The sequence below is a fragment of the Ursus maritimus genome, unplaced genomic scaffold (assembly GCF_017311325.1).
Source record: "Ursus maritimus isolate PB19 unplaced genomic scaffold, ASM1731132v1 scaffold_9, whole genome shotgun sequence".
Taxonomy (NCBI): domain Eukaryota; kingdom Metazoa; phylum Chordata; class Mammalia; order Carnivora; family Ursidae; genus Ursus; species Ursus maritimus.
Window position 1 is genome coordinate 51,987,562 of NW_024427107.1, and position 24,389 is coordinate 52,011,950.

A 24,389-nucleotide genomic window follows, 5' to 3' on the forward strand; every position below is an offset into this window, starting at 1 on the left:
TATGTGGTTGTGGCTGAGTCTTAATGCACCCTATGATATCACTTCCCCATCTTAAAAACAAATAAAGATCATAGGATTTATTTTGATACTTTAAGCTTGATTCCCTTTACTTACTTTCTCAACACCTCACAAGACTTTTAATAAAACTGGTTCATTTTCCAGAAACAGATTAAGAATCCTTGAAAATAGTTAATAGCCAACAAAAAGTAAAGTACAACTGTTCTATACTTTTGTGGAAGGTCTAAATACAGAAATACATGAAACGTGGATAAATCCAATAGTTTATGAAATGTTACCAGGAAGCTCTCGTCCTGTGTTCACTCTAGCATTAAGATCCAGGAAAATAGGAGAAAATAATACTTGAGGAGTAAATGCATTTTAAAAGGTTAAAGGAAAGGGAGAGAAAAATGAAAAAATAAAAATACTCAAAATGTAATTGACTCACAAACCTTTAAGCTCTATTTTAAACTTCAAAACCAATGGTTTTCATTAATAATAAACAGGAACACTGGAGAATTTGGGAGAGTATCATACCTATGCTTAGTGATACAATGTTTTTAAAGTGAGTGTACATTTGGAATAATAAGATAAAACACTTCATTAATCTTGTCAGAGGTGTGTTTTTTGAGTCAGGAAAGAACCCCGGGACCTCAAAGGGTTCTATAGAAGCCTCAGTTGAATATAGTTGCAAAATATATAACCTGAATTATTAACAGAAGCAGATGATGGCTGTTCTCACTTTTGGAAGTATTTTCTTTCTTTTTTTTTTTTTAAAGATTTTATTTATTCAACAGAGATAGAGACAGCCAGTGAGAGAGGGAACACAAGCAGGGGGAGTGGGAGAGGAGGAAGCAGGCTCATAGCGGAAGAGCCTGATGTGGGGCTCAATCCCGTAACGCCGGGATCACGGGATCACGCCCTGAGCCGAAGGCAGACGCTTAACCGCTGTGCCACCCAGGTGCCCCTGGAAGTATTTTCTTTTACATTTGTCTAGGAGTTATCCAATTGTTTGTAAAAGGCACCTCCAACTGGGCTTAGGGCAGGGCCAAAGGTTAAACACTTGCTCAGGGTCACACAGTATCTTGGTTTTCTGGCCATCATGAAAATAGGGTTCCCACTCTGCTCCATTGACCCCTGAGCTGTACCACCTTGTTGTCAGGCTGAGAAAGTCCTTGTGAGCCAAAAACAATCATCCTGTTTCTGTTTGTGGTTGGATGGAAGATGTTCACATGGCTAATGATCCTTGTGACCCAAAGAAAAGCAGGTGAAGGCTGAGGTTAATGCAATATTGAAGTGTTAAGAGGCTTTTCACAACTCAGGAAGCTCTCTTAGCTGAGCTGGTTCTCCTGAAATGTTGAGTCCTGTTTTCCATGGCATGGTGCAGCTGATGTTGTCACTCTGTGGTCAGGAGCAGGAAAGCTGGTGGGGTGGAGAGAGATTAGCGGTCTGAAAATATGTAATTGGTATTGCATGGCAGCAGGGAGTTGACAGCCCTCAGGGACCACAAACAGGAGAGGACCAACAGCTCAACTGAATTAAAACAAACTGTGATTATGAAAAAAAGAGAGAGAAACATCATTGAGTATTTAAAAATTGGATAAATTATAGAGAAATTCTGTATTGCCCACCTTATAAGGTAAAGTGTTAAATGAAATAATATATGTAAGGAAGTTAGTATAGTGCCAGGATCATAGTTATTAATCAATTAAAAACCTGATAGTTTTTATTATTATTATGTATGGGGAGAGTAGGTCAGTATACCTTAATCTTAGAAGCAGTATTATTTTATTGGAATTTTCCCCCATTTGCACTAGAGAATTTTGATCCTCAATTCATATCCTGTACCTGACATCGTGGGTGGAAAAACTCCACTCATGAATTTGGAGAGGGGAGGCACTCTGCTACGGCAGTTGCCATCCAACTGACTGTGGTTAGTTTGTATAATTGAAGCCAAGCAAAGCTAAGGCAATGCTGGTACATGGATCCTTCTATTAGACTAAATAAAGAACAATGAGACCATTTTTTATGGGGGGGAGGAGAAAAAAATGTTTTTAACAGTAGGGAATGGCTAGAGTCTAGAAACCTTAGGCTGTGTCTAAATGTTACCAAATATTGAGAAGAAACTGCGCAAAGCTCCACATAGTCACCAAGATGTTTCCAGAAATCCAGTGTTTGATTTCATTGTAGACAAAACCAGGGGAACATTAGATTTTTTTTTCTTCTGGCATTATGAGACAGTCTCAGCATCTTTCTTGTTGGCTTATAGGTCTCTCTATTTAGATCTATGTCATGTCTTCATCTGGGACCAGCACAGCTGCTTTCTGGGATGCCAGTCCACTGTTAGGGCCATTCTTTAACCTATAAAGTACTGTTTCTTTTGTGCAAAGTTTGCACAGGGATGGAGCACAGTTTGATGTCTCGTTCATTGGAATGAGCCAGCCAAGTTTGGTATCTTGGTGGTTTCAAGTCAAAGGATTAAAATTTACAAAGCAATGACATTCAACCTTCCTTCCTGCACCTCAAATCTACCTCATGGAGATCAACCAATAAAGATCCTTCTGAAGTTCAAAAAATTAAGTCAATTCAAATCTGTAATAGTGTCATCTTTAGCATCTGAGAATTTTAGCAAGAATAGTTCTTTGCTCAGGACAAGATGATAGAGAATGAGCAGTATAGAGATAGGTTTAATATAACACTTTACACAAAGCAGATGTTCCAAGTGTTGGCTGTTAAGTGAATGAATTGAAATATTTTAAATAGAGGTGGTTTTGACATAAGATTAAGAGTTAATTAAACACAACTTCCAACTTCATTTATCTTATGTAGAGGAAGTATAAATGTAAAAGCGTGACCTCAATAGTCTGAAGGACATGGATTCAAATCCTAAGAATATCACTAGTATTTTTCAAGTTTCCTCAACCATAAAATAAATTGTATAATGTACAAGAATTTTGTGAAGATCAAATTAGGTGTTTATAAAGAGCTATACCTAACTCATAGTAGGTGCTCAATAAATATTGGTTCTCTCTCCCCTAGTTGTTCTTTTAACCCTCTTCTTAAGCATGACTTTAATTCCAGTTTTAAATGCTTAGCATGTGAAGGAATAAAAGGAAAATTCTAAGATACATCTTTTGAAGATTCAATTCTAGTGATCTGCTCCATATTTATCTTCTATGATTATATCACTGGATGAATTATTCAGCAATGAGCAGGGCATTCAGAGGAGTATTGGCAATAATTGATCAATTTATGGTGATGAGTATACTTTATAAAGATTTTAACAAGTTCATCAAAACTCATGGAATATTTGTATAGTATTACAAGATCTACCTATGAAGTTGTTTTGGGGAAAAAAAAATCGCACAATGGGATCTTTCTTACTCCATGAAAGGAAGTCCAGAGAACCAATGTTATGGCTAACCCAAGAAACTATAACATTTGGAGAATTCACCAGTCTACCTTAAAATCCTATGGAGCTGCTCTGCTATCCTCAAACACAGATCAAAGTAAGACTCTTCTGTCATACTCAGTGCTTATCTCTTAGAGTCAGTACACACTTGGACTATTTAATATCTACCAGAAATACTAGTTCCTGCCTTTACTATCACATGACTTCAGAACATTGAGCCTAGGGAGTAGTAAGCTGCTGTGTAGTTCTACATTGGAAGAGTCTAGGCACTGTGAAAGGAAGGAAATCTTTAGGGCAGTTAGAGCTGAATGTAGCCATCCCTCACTATGGCGGGGAATGTGGTCATCAGGGAGAACATAGAGAAGTAGTCAGCTTAGTGAAACAGCCAAGCAACAGGAACAGGCATTTTGCAGAGAACATTACAGGGAACCAAAAACTCAAAAGCAACCAAAAGATGAAGACTACTTCAAACAGACTTCAGGTAAGCTCTCAACATGACACAATCCCAAGGTAGATTGTATGGGACAAAAAGCAAACATTATGGGAGATACAGAATATCAGCAAACCTAGAAGAATCGAGTTGAAATCAGAACAGACATAACTATGCTGACCACTCTTCTGGCCATTTCCTAGATGAGGAATAACCAAACACTGATATCAGAACCATACCGAATAGTATTTGGCTTATTTTTAATACCTTAATTTAAGTTCAAGTATGGACAATAATACAGTTCCCATGTCAATAAATAGGTTCAAACATTTTCAAAATTTCCTATTGTTTTCATACAGTCCCAAGTTAAAGATTTTGTTAAACATGGGTGCCTAGACTACATGAATTCAACTTGACTATTACAGTTAAATACTGTTACAGGGAGCTTGCAAAAGTAGATTAGCAGCCCACCTTAAAGAATGTTGTTTCAATAAGGATTTACCAACATGTTGTACTATGATCGTCTGTTTTCATGTCTGTATTTTCTATATAACAAGAGCTTAATGTGGGCTGAGAATGTGTCTTTTTTTAAATTTTATTTATTTTTTTATAATAAATTTTTATTATGTTATGTTAGTCACCATACAGTAGTACATCCCTAGATTTTGATGTATGTTCCATGATTCATTACTTGTGTATAACACCCAGTGCACCATGCAATACGTACCCTCCTTAATACCCATCACTGGCCTTGTTTGTGTGAATATACCAAACATCAAACATGTGGTATCATTGGTGCTCCATGAATTTGTTGAACAGTGGTGTGTATATGCGTGTGTTTCTCTGCATATTAGTAGAGATGGGAGTGTGGCCCAAGATACATAGTACATTATACTGAGAACTATCCTTAGCTTTTCATCTTGCTTGTTATAACCCATCAGTCTTTGCTTGGTTCCAGGAACATCATAGTAATTATCATGGACTGTGTATGTCTGGGTGATAAGACCAGTTAGTGAAAAGTAATAATACCAAAGAGACGAAGGTCAAAAAGTCTGAAGATTCCATTTCATGTGGGTCAGTGGGCCTAATACTCCATGGAAGTTATTCAGAAATTTCTGTAATTGAACCATGGTGGCTAAGGTTAGGCCTTGTCTGTAGACTGCTATGATAACTAATTATGGGACCCCATCTATGAGAGAAGTTGATAGTTTAACATGTGATATGAACCAAAACAACTAGTTTTATCGATTGAACTGGGCTACAGATATGTAGGGCCAAGCTGCATGATTCCAGTGGTGGGGCACCACTCACATTGTCATCTATGTGAATTGTGCTCCATGGAATTGTGCAGCAGGCAATCTGTGAGTTATATATGTACCCCCAAGGGAAGGTGGATTTAGATATGTAGCAGTTGTTACCAGTGCCCAACCAGTATCATTCAAATGTCTCAATTTGCTCTGCCTGACTTCCAACTTCCAGATAAGCCCAGGGACTTGTCCTCTCCAACTCCTTTACCTCAATTGTGAAAAGTAGCATGCAGGAAGCACTGAGTTAATACTTATAGAATAGTTCTTGACTAATAAATCTGGAAGTTGACGTACACACACACACACACACACACACATCATTTATTGCTTGCCTTCCATTTCTTGTGTCACCTCCCCACTTTGCATTCATTATTGCCTGTACTTGTCAAATAAATTACTTGAACCTGACTTCTTAGAATCTTCCAGGAGATCTGAAACTAAAACAAAGTGCAACCTAGATCTGCTTAGAAATTTCCAGAATGTAGTTGCAATTCTGGTCCCTTTAAAGAAGATCTCTTCTTTGTCTACTGAAGTTGGAGTACTGGCCCTGAATAGCTACCAGGATAGAATGGATATTCCTGCAAAATATAACATGAAATCTCTCTGTTACCATCTCTGCCCATTGAATAAACAATTTAAAATCCTAATTAGAGGGCCCTAATGAGTCATAAAGCATTCAAATGAATGTTGTTTCTGTTTCTACCCAATATTACAGGCTCTTTAAAATAATTTGGTCATAATCTTATTCTGTTTTCAGATACATGGAAGAAAAATGGAAAAAAAAACAAAAATAAAAAACAAATATTTTCTGTTAGCCACTTAGAGAGCTAAATGGTAGAAAATTTTAAATTCAGAAGAGGCAACACAGAATCTCAGAGGATGTGACACAGCAGTTAAAAATACATTAGGAAATGGTGAGTATGCTTGCACTTATACCAATGGAACATAGACTTGGGCCAATGCTATCCACAGTTGTTAAAAGATACTCATTCCAGAGAATGTCACTCCATTTGGAAATGAATGGAAAAATGTCATGTTGAATATAGTTTAATATGGAGAATTGTGACAAGGAGGTAATATTATTCATATTAGTTGTATTATAGTAACAAAATAATTTGAAAGTAGAAAGAAAAACAAAAAGGATAGGCAGAGAAAATGATAAACTAGCTCTTTTGAAAAGGAGATACAAATTATGACAGACTTGTATAAAAGGTGGGGGAATACTGAATGTGAAATACTGAAAGGGTATTCAGAAGGAGAATTATCCTGGAGGAGAAAGGAAGGATATCAGGATTGGATAGCAGAAATAGAATGTTAGAAGTCAGTTAATTAGGAGTACATATACGGGATACCAAATCTTATGTAGGAATGCTTTTGGTGACTTTAAATCAGCTCCTGTCATACTTTGACTGACTCAAAACCTTCCACTGGCTGCCAGTCTCCTTCAGAATAAAAGCCAAAAATCCCTCCAGTGGGTCCCTACCTGATCTTCCCTCTTACTTCTCTATCCTCATTTCCTCTACAACCCTTCTTCTTATTCACTCATCTCTGTTTACAGTGGCCCTCTTTCTGGGCCTCACGCATGCTAAACACAATCTGTCGTATCTCAGGGTCTTTGCACAGACTATTCCCTCAGCCCATGGGGATATGCATATGGTTCACCCCCTCTTCTCCTTCACATCTTTACTCATATGTCACCTTCCCAATGAGGCCTTCTATGATCATCCTGTTTAAAATGTCAATCTTGACATCTGATCATCTTGCTGTATTTTTCTAAAATTATATTTTCACCTTCTAATAAATGCATAATATACTTACATATATGTTTATCTTTTATTTAACTCCTCTCCCCACCCTTCGACTAGAATGTAAGCATGTTGAGGGTTGGAATTTTATCTAAGTTTTTTTTTTCATTGACATATCTCTATCTGAATGAATGAATGAATGAATGATGACTTGTTGCTTGCTCTGCTAGCACCAGTGCCTGGCACAAAATAGTTATTAAAAATTGAGTGAAAGTATCAATGAAACTTTATGGGCTTGACTAGAAAAATCTTATAGGTGTTGAAGTAAAATTTCAAATTAACCTTGACTTTGTTCACAGACACTAAAATGTAAATCAAAACATTATTTACAGGCTATTTTTTTTTTAGCTACTGGAATTTATAGTTCAATCTTTAGCTGTGAGATATCTCATCATAAATCTGTTAAATCCAACATCTCATTTCCTAGACTAAAAGATACAAATTTTATTTAGGTGACATTTGTGAAATAAACAGTTTCTAGGACACAGTTTGTAACATGGTCTAGGGTGTTCCAGCCTGGAGGAAAGAGAATATAATCTAGTTTCTCTTCTTTTTTTTTTTTAATTATATAGTTTATCATAAGTTTTTGATGTAGTGTTCATCGATTCATTAGTTGCATATAACACCCCATGCTCATCACAACACGTGACCTCCTTAATACCCAACACCCAATTACCCATCCCCCCAACCCTCTCCCTTCTGTAACTCTCAGTTTGTTTCTTCTTTCTACCTCAGTGATTCCAAATAATTAGTCACTTAATCTATATTTTTGCAAAATTTTAAGTAATTAAACACAATGTAAAAATACTGACAACATAAACATAAAAACATGAGAATACTAAACTTCTTAAATAAAGATTATTTTTAAATAAGAAAATTAACATAAAATGCATTATGCACATCAGTGAGCTAGAAGTATGTTATAAAATATTCTAAAAAATATTTGAAAATATAGTAGCTTCAATTTAATGTGAAAAAAAATTGATTTTTGGCTCAAGGGAGTTTCAAAACAACCTTGGTATTTTGACCTTTTCCGAAACAAATGAATCATGCGCAATCTGACCAGATGACTTTTTTCCAGAAATGGCTCAAACTCTAGCCATGTTTCCACCATTACCTCGTGGCAAGAGGGAATATTGACAAGTAATGACAGTTACTTTGACTTTTTGTTTTTGCCACAAAATCCATCTTTCTGTACTGATCAGCATTTTATTTGTACTTGGGCATGAGACCAAATGTGTCTAATTGGCTTTGGAGCCATGAGATTGGATCAGCCTGGGTCTTCTCAGATCCTTTTTAATAAGACTTGCGTTTAAGGGTACATTCATATAGATGAGTTGTGAGAAACTACAGTGATCCAAGTTTTGATTTTGTTTTTACTCTTACTCTTTCTATCACCAGCTTTTAATGGCACCCTCAAATTCAGTATAGCCTTGAAAGAGATCACCGTAGATAGTATTTTGACCATGGCCATATGTAGATTTCAAGTAGGAAACCAGTTTTCACCTATTGGCCTTTCCTGTATCTTCTGTGGAAAAAAATGTCTATTAGGTACTTTTCTCATTTTTTGTTTTTATTGGATTGTGGTTTGTTTTGTTTTTGTTTTGTTTTGTTTTTGTTTGCTATTGAATCGTGTGACTTCTTTGTATATTTTGGATATTAATCCCTTATCAAATAAATGAACTGAAAGTATTTTTTCCCATTTCATAGTTTGTCTTTCATCTTGGTTTATGGTTTCTTTTGCTGTACAAAATTTTTTTAGATGTAATCCCACTTGTTTATTTTGTTGTTGCTTGTGCCTTTTAAGTGTGATTTCCAAAAAATAATTACCAAGACCCATGTCAAGGAGCTTTTTTCCTATGATTTTTTCTAGTAATTTCATGGTTTTAGGTCTTACACTTAAGTTTTTAATCCATTTTGAGTTAATTTTGTGACTACTGTAAGAAATTCTTACAGAATATTAAGTGAAAAGTGAAGGTGACAAAAACAGTAGCTTTCAATTGTACAAAAATATATAATATTAGAAAATTTGGGCTTCTGAATAACTTATTTTTATATTAGCCTGCCAATTAAAATATCTGGAACATGCCATCCTATGCTGTTGCTGCTGCTGCTATTATTATCACCATCATGCCTAGTTTTGTTAGATTCTCTTGAGTAATAACAATTATTGTTAGCTTTCCTATAGCCCATGTAAGCCAATCTATGGGCTTACTCAAAGAGAACCCAGCCTCTCACAGGAGGAATTCAGTCACACCCAAAGAAATGTTGTCTTAAGTCCAATGATAAATTTTGAAGAGGCTGGAACAAGACAAAGGGTGAGGGTGATGAAATACTCAACTGTGTCACTACTAACTGCAGAAACAAATGATGGAGATCATGAATGCAAAAGATGTTTCACGGCAATAAAAACTTGTTCAAAAATTAAAAACTGATAGTCTGCCTAATATAAAACCCCAGCAGCTCATGAGGGAGCAGTACTTTCTGTACAACTGAAGAAGGTGATTTAGAAAAGGACTTTTTAACACAACAAATACTAAAGACTTTTTAAAAGTAAATATGTTTGGGGGAGCGCCTGAGTGGCTCAGTCGGTTAAGTTTCTGCCTTCAACTCAGGTCATGATCTCTGGGTCTTTGGATCAGGCCCCACATCAGCCTTCCTGCTCAGCAGAGAGTTTGCTTCCCTCCCTCCCTCCATCTCTCTCTCTCTCTCTCTCTCCCCCCCAGCACTCCCCACCTCCCCATTGCTCATTCTCTTTCTCTCTCTCTCTCAAATAAATAAATAAATAATCTTTTAAGAAAGTAAATATGTTCTAGAATTTCCACTTGCTATGTTTTAAAATTAATTCAATACAATTTAATATTTCTCCTTAAATTTATATTTTCTATAGCACCTTGAGCATGCCAATCACTGTTTTGCCAACCATAATACTTTTAGGAATACAACTCCTGAATTTAGAGAGATATTTTTGTAGAATTTATAAAAAAAAAGAAATATTGCAAAATGTTAACAGTGTATATCTATGGATGGAAAGATCATAAGTAGTTTTTATTTTCTTTTATGTTTCTATATATTTCAAATTTTCTGAAGTGTCCACTTATTATTTTTATAATCAGAAAAAAATACTGTTAAAAACAACTAGAATATCCTGGGAGACTAAGAGAAAAGATAATTCGGTCAGTTGGTACAATTTTAATACTATATATGGCTTAGTACTTAAACTTAGTTATGTGTTCATGTGTTGACATTCTTTGCCTATGGTTTTTGTTTGTTTGTTTAAGGAATTTCTTGATAGCCCGTATCTCTGGGCTAGAAATGACCAGGAATAACTTCACTTGGTTGATGGGAAAAGGCAAATGGCTAAAACCACTGAAATGGTATGGATTACCTCACCCATGCTGATTTGTTAGAGGAAGAGAGAGGGAATGGAATGGGAGGACACAGATCTGCCAAGGCCGCGAGACTAGTCATTAAACCCTTGTAGACATAATCTTGCCAAATCTCCCTTCTGATAGATTCTTCCATTAATTCCCATATCAATAAATGGCATCCATTCTCTCAAGTTCTCCAGCTAGAAATCTAGAAGTCATCTTGACACATTCTTCTCCTTCATTCCTTAAATCAAAGTTTTTTTTTACATCAAAGTCGTCACCAACAATCAACTAATGAATAAATAAAAAGTAATGTATGTATGCAATGAAATATTAGACATTTAAAAAAGAACAAACTGATACATGCTACAACATGGATGAACTTTGAAAACATGCTAAGTTAAAGAAGCTGGACATAAAAGGGCACATATTATATCATTCCCTTTATAGGAAGTATCCAAAATAGGCAAATCCATAGAAACAGAAAGCAAATAAGTTGTTACCATGAGCTGGGGAGAGGAAGGGATGGAGAGTTAATTAGTTTGCTTAGGCTGCCATAGCAAAGAACCACAGACTGGATGGCTTATACTGGATGGCAGAAACCTATTTTTTCACAGTTCTGGAGGCTAGAAGTCTGAGATCAAGCTGTTGGCAGGGCTGATTTCTCCTGAGTTCTGTCTCCTTCACTTGTGGATGGATGTCTTCTCCCTCTTCATATGGTTTCTCCTCTGTGTATGTCTATGTCCTAATCTACTCTTCTTAAAAGGAAACAAGTCAAATTGGTTATCGCCCACCTATATGACCTCATTTTACCTTAATTTCCTCTTTATAGGCCCTATCTCCAAATACAGTCATATTCTGAGATACTTGGAGTTAGGACTTCCAGCTTATGAATTTTGGGGGGTGGGGTGTGGTCACAGTTCAGCCAATAAAGAGAAGTGACTGCTTAATGGGTATGAGTCTTTCTTTTAGGGTGATGAAAATGTTTTGGAACTAGATAGTGGTGATGATTGCAAACGTTTTTAATTGTACTAAATGACATTGAATTACACACTTAAAATGGTTAAAATGGTAAATTTTATGTTGTGTGTATCTTACCACAATAAAAAAAATTATTACCTAGTCATATTGATTTCATCTTGTAAGATGAATCATATCAATGTACATTTGCCATCTCTACCACTGTAGCCAAAGCCACCATTATTTCTTGCATGATATATGTCAAAAATTTCAAACTACTCTTCTTGCTCCTCTCCAATTTGTTCTCTGCCCTGAAACCATCTGGGTCTTTTGGAAATGTGGATTCAATTATGTCACTCCCCAGATTAAAACATTTCAATGATTCCTCATTTTATTTAGAATCAAATCCCAAATTTCTGTTCGTGGCTACAGGCCCATTATGCTCAGGTCTTTGTCTACACCTCAGCTTTGTTTCTTCTCCACTGCCTAATTTGCTGTAATCTCAACTTGTCATCTTCTAACTTTTATCAAGCCAGGATCTTTCTTATCTCAAAGCTTCTGCATATGCTCCTCCTTTCATCCCCACTGCCCTGCCTTCACTCTTGGCCTACCTAAAATCTATCATCATTTTTATCTTAACTTAAATGTCACTTCCTCAGAGAGCTTTTTCTCTGATTTTTCCATCTAAATTATTCTTTTTCATAGCACCCTATTTCTTTCTTCAAAGTAGATAGGACAATTAAAAATTACCTATGTATGTTTATCTGTTTAATGTCTCTCTCTTCTACCAGATTGTAAGCCCTGTGAGAATAAGAACCATGTGTATTTGGTTAATTGCTTGTCCTCAGCACATAGCACAGCATGCACTACATAGTTGGCATTGAATATTTTTCATTCAAAGATAATATTTGATAAATAAATGAAAAAATTAATAGATTTAGACTAGAACATTTCAAAAGCCTATCCACCAAGTGATAATGTGGTTTATAATTAAATTTTTCTTTTCCTTAATTTCAGTGATTGCTTAGAAACGCATAGAAACTGACAGACTCTCACATAAATAATCTCACAGTGCTCTAACATGGCTCTCAAAAACTTCCAGTAAAGCACACAGCAAGGACCAACTTCTGCTGAAACAAGAGCAGGACTCAATAAAGAGATAAATGGGCATTAATAAAATAGAGTACATAATAGATTTAATCAGTAAAATGAGAAGTTAGTCTTTTGTTTTCTTTGACAAGTATATTAAAGAAAAAAAGAAGATAAAACAATGTGAAAGAAGGAAAAACACAGCTACAGATATGGAATGTGAAGAAATCTTGACAGAATGCTATGAATAACTTTTTTCTCAAAAAAGATATATAGTAAAAACAAAGAAAATGAATGAGTAGGAAAGTATAAATTACTTTAAATGACTTGAGAAGAGGTAAAAACTGAATACATCAATAACCATATTAAAAATCTATCCCTATGAAAGAGAGGAACTCAAAATGATTTATAGGCCAATTCTGTTTAACTTTTTTTATAGATTTATTTTTTTTTAAAGATTTTATTTATTTATTTGACAGAGAGAGACAGCCAGCGAGAGAGGGAACACAAGCAGGGGGAGTGGGAGAGGAAGAAGCAGGCTCCTGGCAAAGGAACCTGATGTGGGGCTCGATCCCAGAATGCCAGGATCACGCCCTGAGCTGAAGGCAGATGCTTAACGACTGCGCCAGCCAGGCGCCCCTATTTTTTATTTTTTTATTAGAGAGAGAGAGCATGCGTGTGCGTGCATGCATGAGTGGGGGAGGGGCAAAAGGAGAGGGAGAGAGAGAATCCCAAGCAGAGTCTGCACTGAGCCCAGAGCTGGGTGTGGGGCTCGATCTCACGGCCCTGAGATCATGACCTGTGCCAAAACCAAGAGTCAGATGCTCAACCAACTGAGCCACCCATGTGACCCAAATTCTGTTTAACTTTTAGAGAAAAGAAAATTACTCTGTTAAATAATCTTTCTAAAGCATTAAAATGTTGAAAACTTCAAAACTTATTTAATTCAGCTGCATAACCCTGAAAAAAACCTCATAAAATAAAAGAATACCAAAAATAGGATAGCTATAGAATAATCTCATTTATAAACATAAATAAAAATATCTTGATTTAAATAGTCACAGATGAAACCAAGTGATTTTTAGAGAATTATATAAATGACCAAACATGATTATTCTAGAAGTGTAATAATATTTTAGCACTTGGAAATCTACTTACATAATTCAACCGGATTAACAGATTTAGAGAACCTTATACAGTTATCTTATTACAAAGGGCATTTCTCATGAATCAATACCATTCTTTTTTTTTTTTTTAAAGATTTTATTTATTTATTCAACAGAGAGAGACAGCCAGCGAGAGAGGGAACACAAGCAGGGGGAGTGGGAGAGGAAGAAGCAGGCTCATAGCAGAAGAGCCTGATGTGGGGCTCGATCCCACAATGCCGGGATCACGCCCTGAGCCGAAGGCAGACGCTTAACCGCTGTGCCACCCAGGTGCCCCGAATCAATACCATTCTTAATAAAATCAAACTGGGAATAAATATGTTCTTCCTTAGTTTAGTTTTTTTTAGAAATCTGTCAGAAAAACTTAGCAAATATCACAAAGATGAAGGGTTAGAAGCATTCCCACTGCAGTCTTGACCAAAATAAGGATGCTTAAAGCTATCATGACTACTAGAACAAGGAGTCCTAACCAATGTAACAAAGCAAGAAAAGAAAATGAGTTAGAAGAATTGAAACAAGGGACTCAAACTTTTATTATTTATAAACAATAGAATTGCAAAAGAGAAGGAACAGAATGATAATGTTAGTAAAATGGGTTGATACAATGTCAACATATAAAAATCAATCTCTCTCTTTTTAAAAAAGATTTTATTTATTTGACAAAGAGAGAGAGAGAGCACAGCAGGGGGAGCAGCAGGCAGAGGGAGTGGGAGAAGCAGGCTCCCTGCTGAGCAAGGAGCCTGATGCAGGGCTTAATCCCAGGACCCTGGGATCATGACCTGGGCTGAAGGCAGATGCTTAACTGGCTGAGCCACCCAGGTGCCCCAATCTCTTTTCTATATACAGGTGAAAAACTAATTAGAAAAATGAAAGATCCAACTCAATGAGAATAAAAATTATTAAAATATTCATGAGTCAACTTAGCAGAGTGCATAAGACATTTCTAGGGGAAATTATGTGATTTTTACTCAAGTACACATAATAAAGCCTGAGTAAAGAAGTCTCAGGATAAGATAACTCAATAGTGTAAATAAATATGTAAATTAAATGCAATATGAACTAAAATCCCAACAAGATTTTTTAAATGATATTTACAAGTGTCTTTTAAAATTCGTCTGAAAGAGAAAACATGCAAGGATATCCTAAAAGGAAAAGTTGAGAAAGAGAGATAAACAATGAGAGTGTAAGTTGGGAAGGATGGTCATTCCTTTGTTTTTTATTTTTTTCTTAAAGAAGAAAGAATTTCTGCTCCTCCTTGGAAGGAAATATTATTGGAGTAAATACTCCCAAGAAAATTGGGTTTAGGATGTTTGCATTCTCTTCCTTGAATTGTTTGAATAATTGCTTCACAGATCTCACCTTCCCCACAGTTAGATCCTAAGAACTAGACTGGTAGGGAAGAAATAGAAAGCTTCATTTTGACTCCAAGCCAAACTATATCCTCTTACACAATATATAGGAAGTTCTTATTTTGGGGAGATTATTGGACACAACTCAGCCAATGTAAACCTCATGCTGTACATTTTCATCCTTATTGGATTCTAAGTGCCTATTGTCACTTTTTGAGTAATCTAGAGAGAAAGATGGTGAATAATCATCAATCCTATATCTCCAAGAAGGAAGTTGCCTTACCAGAATCTCAAAATGAACCAAAAGGCAAAAGACACCTGTTAATTTAAGACACAATTAGAATTTCTAATAATGAGAAAATGACATTAAGTAATCAGCTATCCATTTGTTTTTTTAAAAAATTAAATCTCTACCTCACAGCAAATATAAAAATAACTTTTGGGTAATTAAATAAGTGCAATTACAAAAACCTACAGACTTCTTAAAGGAATGTGCAAGAGGTTATTTTGACAATCATGAAGCTGAGGGGATCTATGAAAGGCATTAAACTCCAAACCCATAAAAAAAATTAATGGCTTTTATCTTATAAATAAAAATGAACAATTTCTGGACAATGAGATACAATAGCCAAATTTAAAGTAACAAACTGGAAGAAAATGTTTGCAACAAATATGACAGAGAAAGAACCATCAGGGGATTCTTATAGTTCAATAAGGAAAGGCAAATAGCCTAATAAGAAAAATAAACAATAGTTACAAACTGGCAGTTATTTAAAAAAAAAAATGGCCAGCAGACATCTGAAAATATGCTTAAACTCACTAACAAAATTCAAATTGGCTAATTTCCCCCATTAGATTAGCAAAATTTAAAAGACTAGTATGCAAACTAGTGCTCTTCTGAACTGTTGGTCAGTATTTAACTTGGTTCAATCTTTCCAAGGTCAATTTGACAATTTTTTTTTCTAATTTAAGATTTACAAATTCTTTAACCAACAATTAATTCTGTCTTTAAAAATCCATGTTTGATGGGGCACTTGGGTGGCTCAGTCAGTTGAGCCTCTGGCTCTTGACTTTGTCTCAGGTCATGATCTCAGGGTCCTGAGATCGAGCCCCGAGTCAAGCTCCACGTTCAGCGGGGAGTGTGCTGGCGATTCTCTGTCTTCCTTTCCCTCTGCCCCTCCGCCAACGCGCACTCACTCGCTCTCTCTCTCTCAAATAAATAAATAAATCTTGAAAAAAAAATCAATGTTTAATGTCCTTGTCCTCTCCTGCTGTTCTTGCTGGATCTCCACCCCTTAACGTGTGAGATCACAGCTCACATGCTCAGTTTCAGCCAGGACTGCTCCCAAGGCTTACAACTCAGTTTCTCTTCACCTATTCAGCCATAGTTTCTCATCTATACCCCCAGGTGGTTGGGTTAAAAGGAGCTTCCATTCTCAAGCCCCATTGTGTGACAGAATCAGAACCTCTCCCACAGCCATTTAGTCAAAAGGTGAAAAACTCAACTGCCTGCTGGGTTCCAGAAAGTAAAAGAAATGAATGAAGCAAAGAGAGTAGAAATATATATCTTAGTGGTAGACTTTGAAAGCAAACTGCAGAGCATGTACTCTGGCCAAAGTAATCCATATTTATATGTGAAATGTCCTAACTTTTAAGTAGTTCACTAATTTTAGTTGGTTCACTGAAACAAGGAAAATACAATTTGTGGAGGGCAAAGGAAACATAACTTGACTCATGAGCAATTTTTTGATAAACCTCCAATCTAGCAGTGGTTACCAGTACAGTATTACCTTCATTAGTTTTCCCTGGTGGCTCTCAGTGCCCTGATCTGCCCGCACACCTTAGATAAGAATGTCACAATTCACTGGAGGCTCTAGGAGTACTGATCTTCCAAAGCAAAGGGTCTTATTAGGTTGCCTTTCCCAGAAGCTCCTTGGCTCCTCTGCAGGTGCATATACCTCTCTGCCATGACAATTCTGCATACCAAGGAGATGGGGTGGTGGCGAACAGTATTTAATTAAACTACTAAAGGTCCTGGAGCTCTTCCCTCAAACCAGGTGACGGCTCATCCTTTTATTACAGAGCCACTCAAATGATTCAGCCAGAGCAATGCAAATCTGCTAAAACTATACTCTCTTCCTCCAGAAAGAGATGCATATGATAAATCATGCATTGAAAAAATTAATGTTCTACTAATCCCCCATCCAAATGATGACTAGTACAAAAGCCACACATTTAAAGTGTAGGCAAACAACAAGCACAAATGTGTTCTGCTAAGAGAGAAAGAGTTAAGGGATCACAACCTCCAACTTAAAGACCAAGGTTACTTTATCCAGTTGAGAGAGTAAGGCACTGTTTTCATAGAGTAATGAATCACAGTTTTTCTGCCCCACAGAATTCTAATGCTGTCAAGTCTGGTAAGATAGATGATCCTATTTAAAATTATATTTTACAAAGCAAAACAGATATAACTCAGTAACTGTGCATCTAATTGACTTAATTGCCTCATTTATCACATGACTTAAGTGAGCTGATGTTTTCTACTCTGCTTCACCCATGTAATTCTTGTAATATAAGAGCTGAGACATGGTGCCAGGCATGAGCGAGAAATCCTCTCTCCTGAGAAAAGATATCACTGGAGTGATGTTGGCTTTGGGTTCCAGTTTATTGAAAAATCAATGTCCATTTGTGCGACCAACACATATGGCTTTCTTCCAGGCTGATGATGGCTTCAGGAGGCTGGCTATCACCTAATGAAGTCAGATCAGCTTACCCAGCACCCAAGTTACAGTTGGCAAAGTGACTTTGTCATTAAAATCCAGTTTATCATTCCTGTTGGTGTTTTTCTTTCCATCTCACCCCCTCCTATCCATTTCTCCTGAAGCCACAGTATTGTTTTTCTCTCGGTAGATAACAGACCAATGGCTCCAGTTTTAACATTTCAAAGGGACTCTGATGCTTGGTGCTCAAAGGATAAACGACTTTTTCATATGTATGTGTCTGTTATTAAAGGCAGGAAAATATGTATATACGTAGATAGTCCGGCTCAGTCTTGACTCATAATAGACATTTTTACAAGTCAGAGCCAGGTTTGTAATAGGCTCAATTGAAATTCCTCAGGTTAGCTGTCTTGGGTAAATGAACAAGGCTAAGTTTGTCTCATGTGTTGATACATTCCAATAAACAGAGTCCAGCTGACATTTTACATGAAATTTTTTTAAAAATTAATTACCGGTAAAGTAATACCATTTCCCCATTATTAAATGGAGTGGCAGTCTAAATTGCAAAGCTGTTTTTCCCCCAGTGTTTTCTTTCCCTGGAGAATACCCCCAGAGTGATAATCACTGGCATCAGAAGCTCTGGTAAGGCAGTGGGTTGTTTTTTTGTTTTGTTTTTTTCCCCTCTGAATCTGCCAAAAGCAACAAATAATTCTGTTAGGAAGCGCCAGCTCAGTCACTAAGCATGGTTATTAGGTTCTTATTTGGGTCTGTTACATGAAGACCTCCGTCTCTAATTGTTAGGAATGTTTTTGATTACAGGTAACAAAACTAACTGGCTGATGTTAGGGGAAAAAGAAAAAGAAAAATTTATATATATAAATGTGCAAGGATAGCAGGAGGTTGCAGAATCAATGGGAAGATAAAGAACCAGGCATAAGACTGGATATGAACCAAGGCATTTTTATGCCAAGAGGGGAGAAGCCAAGGTCTTTTAGCCCAAACAGGCTGGTCTGGGACTGCTGCCGCATGCGGGACACCGTGGCTGCTTGCTGCTGCTATGAAAGAATCTAAATGTCTTCATGTCCCTTGCTAAAGAGTCACAGTCCCATGTTGGAGCCTCTGGTTGATTGGGCTTAGGATATAACTTGTAGTCAAAACAAAATATTGGAAACAACAGAATATATAGTCATTTGTGCTTAGCATTCCTAAAGAAACAAGCATGTAAAAGTTTGCAATGGCTATAGCATGTCTGAATGGGTAAGTGGTATAAACTCTAGGTGATCATGGACATTTTGAAGGATTCAAGCTCACTACAACCAGTGGAGAAATGCAGTCTGCTCAGAGTCACGTTAAGAATTTTACATAAAGACACATGTAAAATGTTTCCTGTAGGAGGCATAATATATAGGGAACCAAAGGATAGGCAGTAGGGTCCACAATCTACAATCTACAGTTAGGCAGTAGAGTCTCCAATAAAAATCTCAAGGTTAGAATGAAATATAAATAGGACATAAATTCACAGTGTTCTGTAGTTGTAGAAAGGCATATCACCAAATCATTTTAGTATACACACATGTGCACACACGTGCACACACACGATTTCTGTACATATATGGAAATTACTCTTCTTGCATAGTATTTTACTGGACCAATAACAAAACTCCCATATAGTCCTTGGTTAAGGCAATATGTTTGATTCTGGTCTACAGATTTATTTTAAAAGCCTCCACGTGGGAGAAATGAAAGGAATCTGCATTTATTGAGTGTTCATAGTGTTTTAAATATCCTTCCATGTCTTATCACTTAATCACTACAACATATCTTCAAGATAAGTATGAGCTGCTCAAGTTAAAGATAATAAAGATGAAGTTCAGAGAATGTAGGAGGTTTGCCCAAGATCACATATAGCAAAAACCGATTTTGTGTGTATGTGTATGTCAGAGAGTCACGTATACTCCTAAAGCTTATGTTCTCATCTCCCACTCCTCATTCTGACTTCTGACCCCATGACTTCAGTAAAACAACTCTAAAAAAGTTTATCAGCAGTTTTCATGTGACCAAATTCAGTGGATGCCTTTTAGTCCTCAATTTGTATCTTTCAGCAGCATCTCACACACTGTACAATTCTCTCCTGGAAACACTCTTGTCTAGGTCAACTCAGCTGCTATATCAAAATACCATAGACTGGATGTTTTAAACAACAGAACTTTACTTTCTCACACTTCTGAAAGCTGGAATATCAAGATCAAGGTGCCAGCAGCTTTCGTTCCTGGTGAGAACCCACTTCCGGGCTTTCAGAGGGCTACCATCTTGCTGTGTACTCACATGATCTGCTCTTTGTAGGAACAAGAAGAGAAAGAAGCCTCTTGTGTTTCTTCCTCTTCTTATAGAGGCACAAATCCTATCATGGAGGCTCTACCCTCATGACCTCATCCAAACCTAATTACCCCCTCACCACCAAATACCATCATGTTGGGGATTAGGATTTCAACATAGGAATTTTTGGAGGACACAAACATTCACCCCATGAGAACTCTCTTCTGCAGGGTGCCACATTTGCATGGTTACCCTTTTCCCTCACTGGCTACTCCTGTTCTGTACCCTTTCTAGCATTATGCATTCTTATTTGCATTCTTCTCTTCTTCTTACTCTTGGTATTCCTGGATAATTTTATCCATGCCTACCTTTAATAACTACCAAGGAGCAGATGTCTCATGAATTTTTCTCTAGACCACACCTCTAATTTTTAAATCCAGTTTAATTTACAAAGTTAGTTACTTGATATTACTTTTTGGAATAATGATACTTCAAAATCTAAATACTAAAACTGAACTTACAACCTACTCTCCCCCCCAAAAACCCTAACTAATATACATATATACATACATATGTACATGCATACACACATACTTGAAATTTTCTAGAATACTGTGTTACAAGGAGTGGCACTACCATGAGTTACATTGCAATTTTACATTTATTGACATAATTGGTGTCTGTTAGTTTATAGTCAGTCAGCCAAGATATTAATTGTGCCTCTACTACTATTCCAGTACTATTCAAAACTCAGAGTAAATAGCGGTGACCTAAACAAGCAGAGTCCCTCTGTTAAGGATTATATGACCTAGTGAGGGGATGTAGAAAATAAAAAATTAGCAGGAAAAGGGGATAGAGTGTGATTGAGAGACTTGCTGGAGCTAGGGAAGCCAATTCTGAAAAGATACCAAATGATCTGAGACTTGAATGATGAAAAAGGCAGCTATATGACATTGTTGAGGAAGAATACTCAAGAAGAAGGAGCAGCAACTATAAAGGTCTTGAGACTGAGATGAGTTTTTACATGTTCTAGAACGTAAATGTAAGCCAGTATGGCTGTAGTGTAGTGAAAGAAAAGGATAGTGGAGGAAGGTGGGGTTAGAAAGTTCTACAAGACAATGACATTCAGATTAGATCTCTGGAGTAAGAAAGAAGTAAAACAAAATAAAGAAAACTGGGTTAGCAATTGAAGGAGAAGTTATACTTATAAAAAGAGTTAAATAATGGCTTTTCCTCCTGAAACATGAGGAATAGAAAACTGGACTGGCATATTCTCAATCTTGGTATCTACTTTCATACTTTCCCTTTTTAGGGGAATTTTGGAGGCAGATGTGGTGGGCCTTTATCTGACGTCTCTAAAATCACCCTATAGTAAAAGGACAAAACTGATGAATTCAGAAAATTGTGAGAGGACTGGAAATTTTGGCTAAAATGTTTCTTGTATACAAAGGATTGAACATAGAAATTCTATTGACATCTAATTGCTGGCATGTGCGGGCTGATAAGTGTTACCAAATGCCTTCCTAAATAAGTATGGGGTGGTGTGGAAAGAAATGTTTCTCTGTTGGCTAAATGGTGAAAGCAGTAACCTATTAAGAGAATTATTCTCAGAGACTGAATGCTAATTGATTTTATGTGCATGTCAAGAAGCCAATCAATGACAGGCTTGCCGCAAAATAGCAGAGCAAAGAAAAATATACAAAGCAGATTGTAGTCAAATGTGGAAAGCATCTGATCTTATCACTGAAAATATCTAGTTTAATGAACATTTTACCAGTTTGGTATGCATAAACTCCATAAACTGGAGTGTCTTTAATTTCAGTCTGAACAATTATAGATACATGTAAATGTTTTTAACTAAAAGAAACCAACTTTATAACTTCATAATCTTAAAAAACTGTTTATTGAAATGGAATTCATATAATATAAAATTAACTATTTTAAAGTGTATAATTCAGTGGCATTTGTACATTCACAGTGTTGTGCAACCATCACGATCTAGTTTGAAACCATATAGTTCCAAAAAGTGGAAACAACCCAAATGTCCATCAATGGATGAATGAGTAAACAAAATGTGATATATCCATACAATTGAATATTATTCAGCTGTAAAAAAAGAGTGAAGTACTCATACATACTGACATACTGCACTGTGGATGAACCTAGAAAACATACTAAGTGAAAAAAAACAGACACAAAAGGTCACATTATATGATTCCATTTATATGAACTTCCCAGATTAGACAAATCTATAGAAACTTTATAATTTCTTGTATGATGAATGATGGCTGACTTCTCCTTTAAGAACTATGAACTTTTGTGAATGTAGGGACTGTACCTTATTCTTTTGTGTTTCCTTAGCCCAAAATATACTTCCTGGCACATAGACAACCCACTGTATCAGTCAAGAACTAATAGTCTACTTTTCGTAAAATTAGAACCACGAGGATATATCTATATATCTATATCTATATATAATATTTGCAGGTATTTAGCACAAAAACTTGACCTTACACAATTAATGGAAATAAGAAAAATAGTCTATGTGATGTCTAGTTTCTGAGTCTAGTGCTGGAACCTGATGTCCACATGCAGGTAGTTGGGAAGAAAAGATGGTTGTGAAGTCAAGGAAACAAATACAAACTGGAACCTATGAGTTTGAATTGGAACCCTTAAGAATGAACTGGAACCTCTGTAGGTTCTTTATCACCTCCAAGTTCACAATTTTGATGAAGGTTTTCTCAGAACCTAGTACCCCCTTGCCACAGAGCTAAACACACACCTGAACCAGGAGTTAGAGAACTTAGAGGAGGAGATGCAGTAGGATCTCCAGGAGTTGCTGCTGCCACCCTCCAGCCAGGAAGCCAGGGAGTCAGTTCCAACAGACAGGAGTTGCAAAAGCACCCTGCGCTGCACCAACCTTTTCAGCACCAGATGATAGCTAGGACTTCACTTCTACCTTCCATGTCAGTGTCTGACCTAATCCCATGAAGGAAAGATGGATGCTGGGAAATGTAGTTCAAGCTTAGCTAAATTGAGGCAATGTTAATCAATCTCCCACAATTACCAGGAATGTTTATGGAATAAATGAGTGCAAGAAACAGTGCTTTAGCAAGCATTTCTGTAACTTTCTTGTCTGCAGAGTGTGCAAAAAATCTTTTTCAAGTACTTACATAAACCAGAAAATGGATTGGGCACTTTACCAACGTGGTTGTTTCATTATATCGTCACAACAACCCTATGACATAATTACAATTTTTATTACACAGTTATTTCTTTTTTTTAAATTTAATTATACAATTATTATTATTACAAAGATGAAGGGAAAGAAGCACAAATTGTTAAACAGCAATAGGTACTTAGCTTAGGTAGCAGATAACTGAGCTAGAAAAACCAGATTTAGATTTATCCTGTTATAAAGCCCATTCTCTCTCTACTATACTGCTCTGCTCCCCATAGACCCACCTTGATTTTCTCTGCTTTATGTATAGTGAATTTTTCTGCTTCTTTCTCCTCTTTCCGTCTTCTTCCTTTTCAAGAAAAAAAAAAAGTCCCTCTTCTTCTTCCCATGTAACTGTTATTAGGGATGACTGAGTTCTGTAATGTGTACTTGTTCAGGGGTGCCTGTCAGAGATATTATGAGGCTCAGCATCAGAAAATGACAGACACCTTTCCTTTTTTTTCTCTTAGGAGTGAATTATTCTCTCCCTCGTGGTCTCGGTGCTCTGCCCTCTGCTGTTAAATCCACTTCCATGCTATCAATAATCTTCCATGAAACCATGAATAAGTCAAATTCTGAGACTTTCTTCTCATCTGTTTATTGATAAGTCCCACATGTCTCCAAAAAGTGTGGTGTTTGGCAATGACATAAGGCTCGATATTATGACAAAAAGACTTAATATATATTAGCAGATTAAAGAATTGTATTATTTGCCTAAGATAAAGCATGAAAGTGTTAATAGCTAACAATTTTTAGCACTAGCCATGAGTATAGTCTGAGCTAAGAGTTTTATATGAATTCACTCATTAATCTAAATGACTAGCCAATGGTTAATTACATATTGACGCTTTTTTTAATGAAAAAATCTGAGGCTTTGAGAAGTTTAAAAACTTGCTCAGTGGGGCGCCTGGGTGGCTCAGTGGCTTAAGTGTCTTGCCTTCAGCTCAGGTCATGATCCCCGGGTCCTGGGATCGAGCCCCACATCAGGCTCCCTGCTCAGTGGGGAGTCTGCTGCTCCCTCTGCCTCTGCTCCTGCCCCTGCTTGTGCTCGCTCTATCTCAAATAAATAAATAAAAATTAAAAAAAAAACTTGCTCAAAGGTACAGATTAGTAAATTATCAGGTCCATTTGATCTGAAAGCCCTTGTTCTTAATTATTATGAAATGTCATTTAAAACTCCTTACCACTTTCTTCCTATTTTTTTCCAGAGGCAAGCATCAGGGGAGGGAGGTGGGTGGAGGGAGCGG

At 36.6% G+C, this 24,389-nt stretch overlaps 1 long non-coding RNA gene across 1 annotated transcript in view; it reads left to right on the top strand.

Moving 5' to 3' along the window:
• Positions 1–24,389, top strand: part of LOC103661553 — a 190,075-nt gene that overhangs the window by 164,321 nt on the left and 1,365 nt on the right. The gene's annotated exons all lie outside the window — the stretch shown is intronic.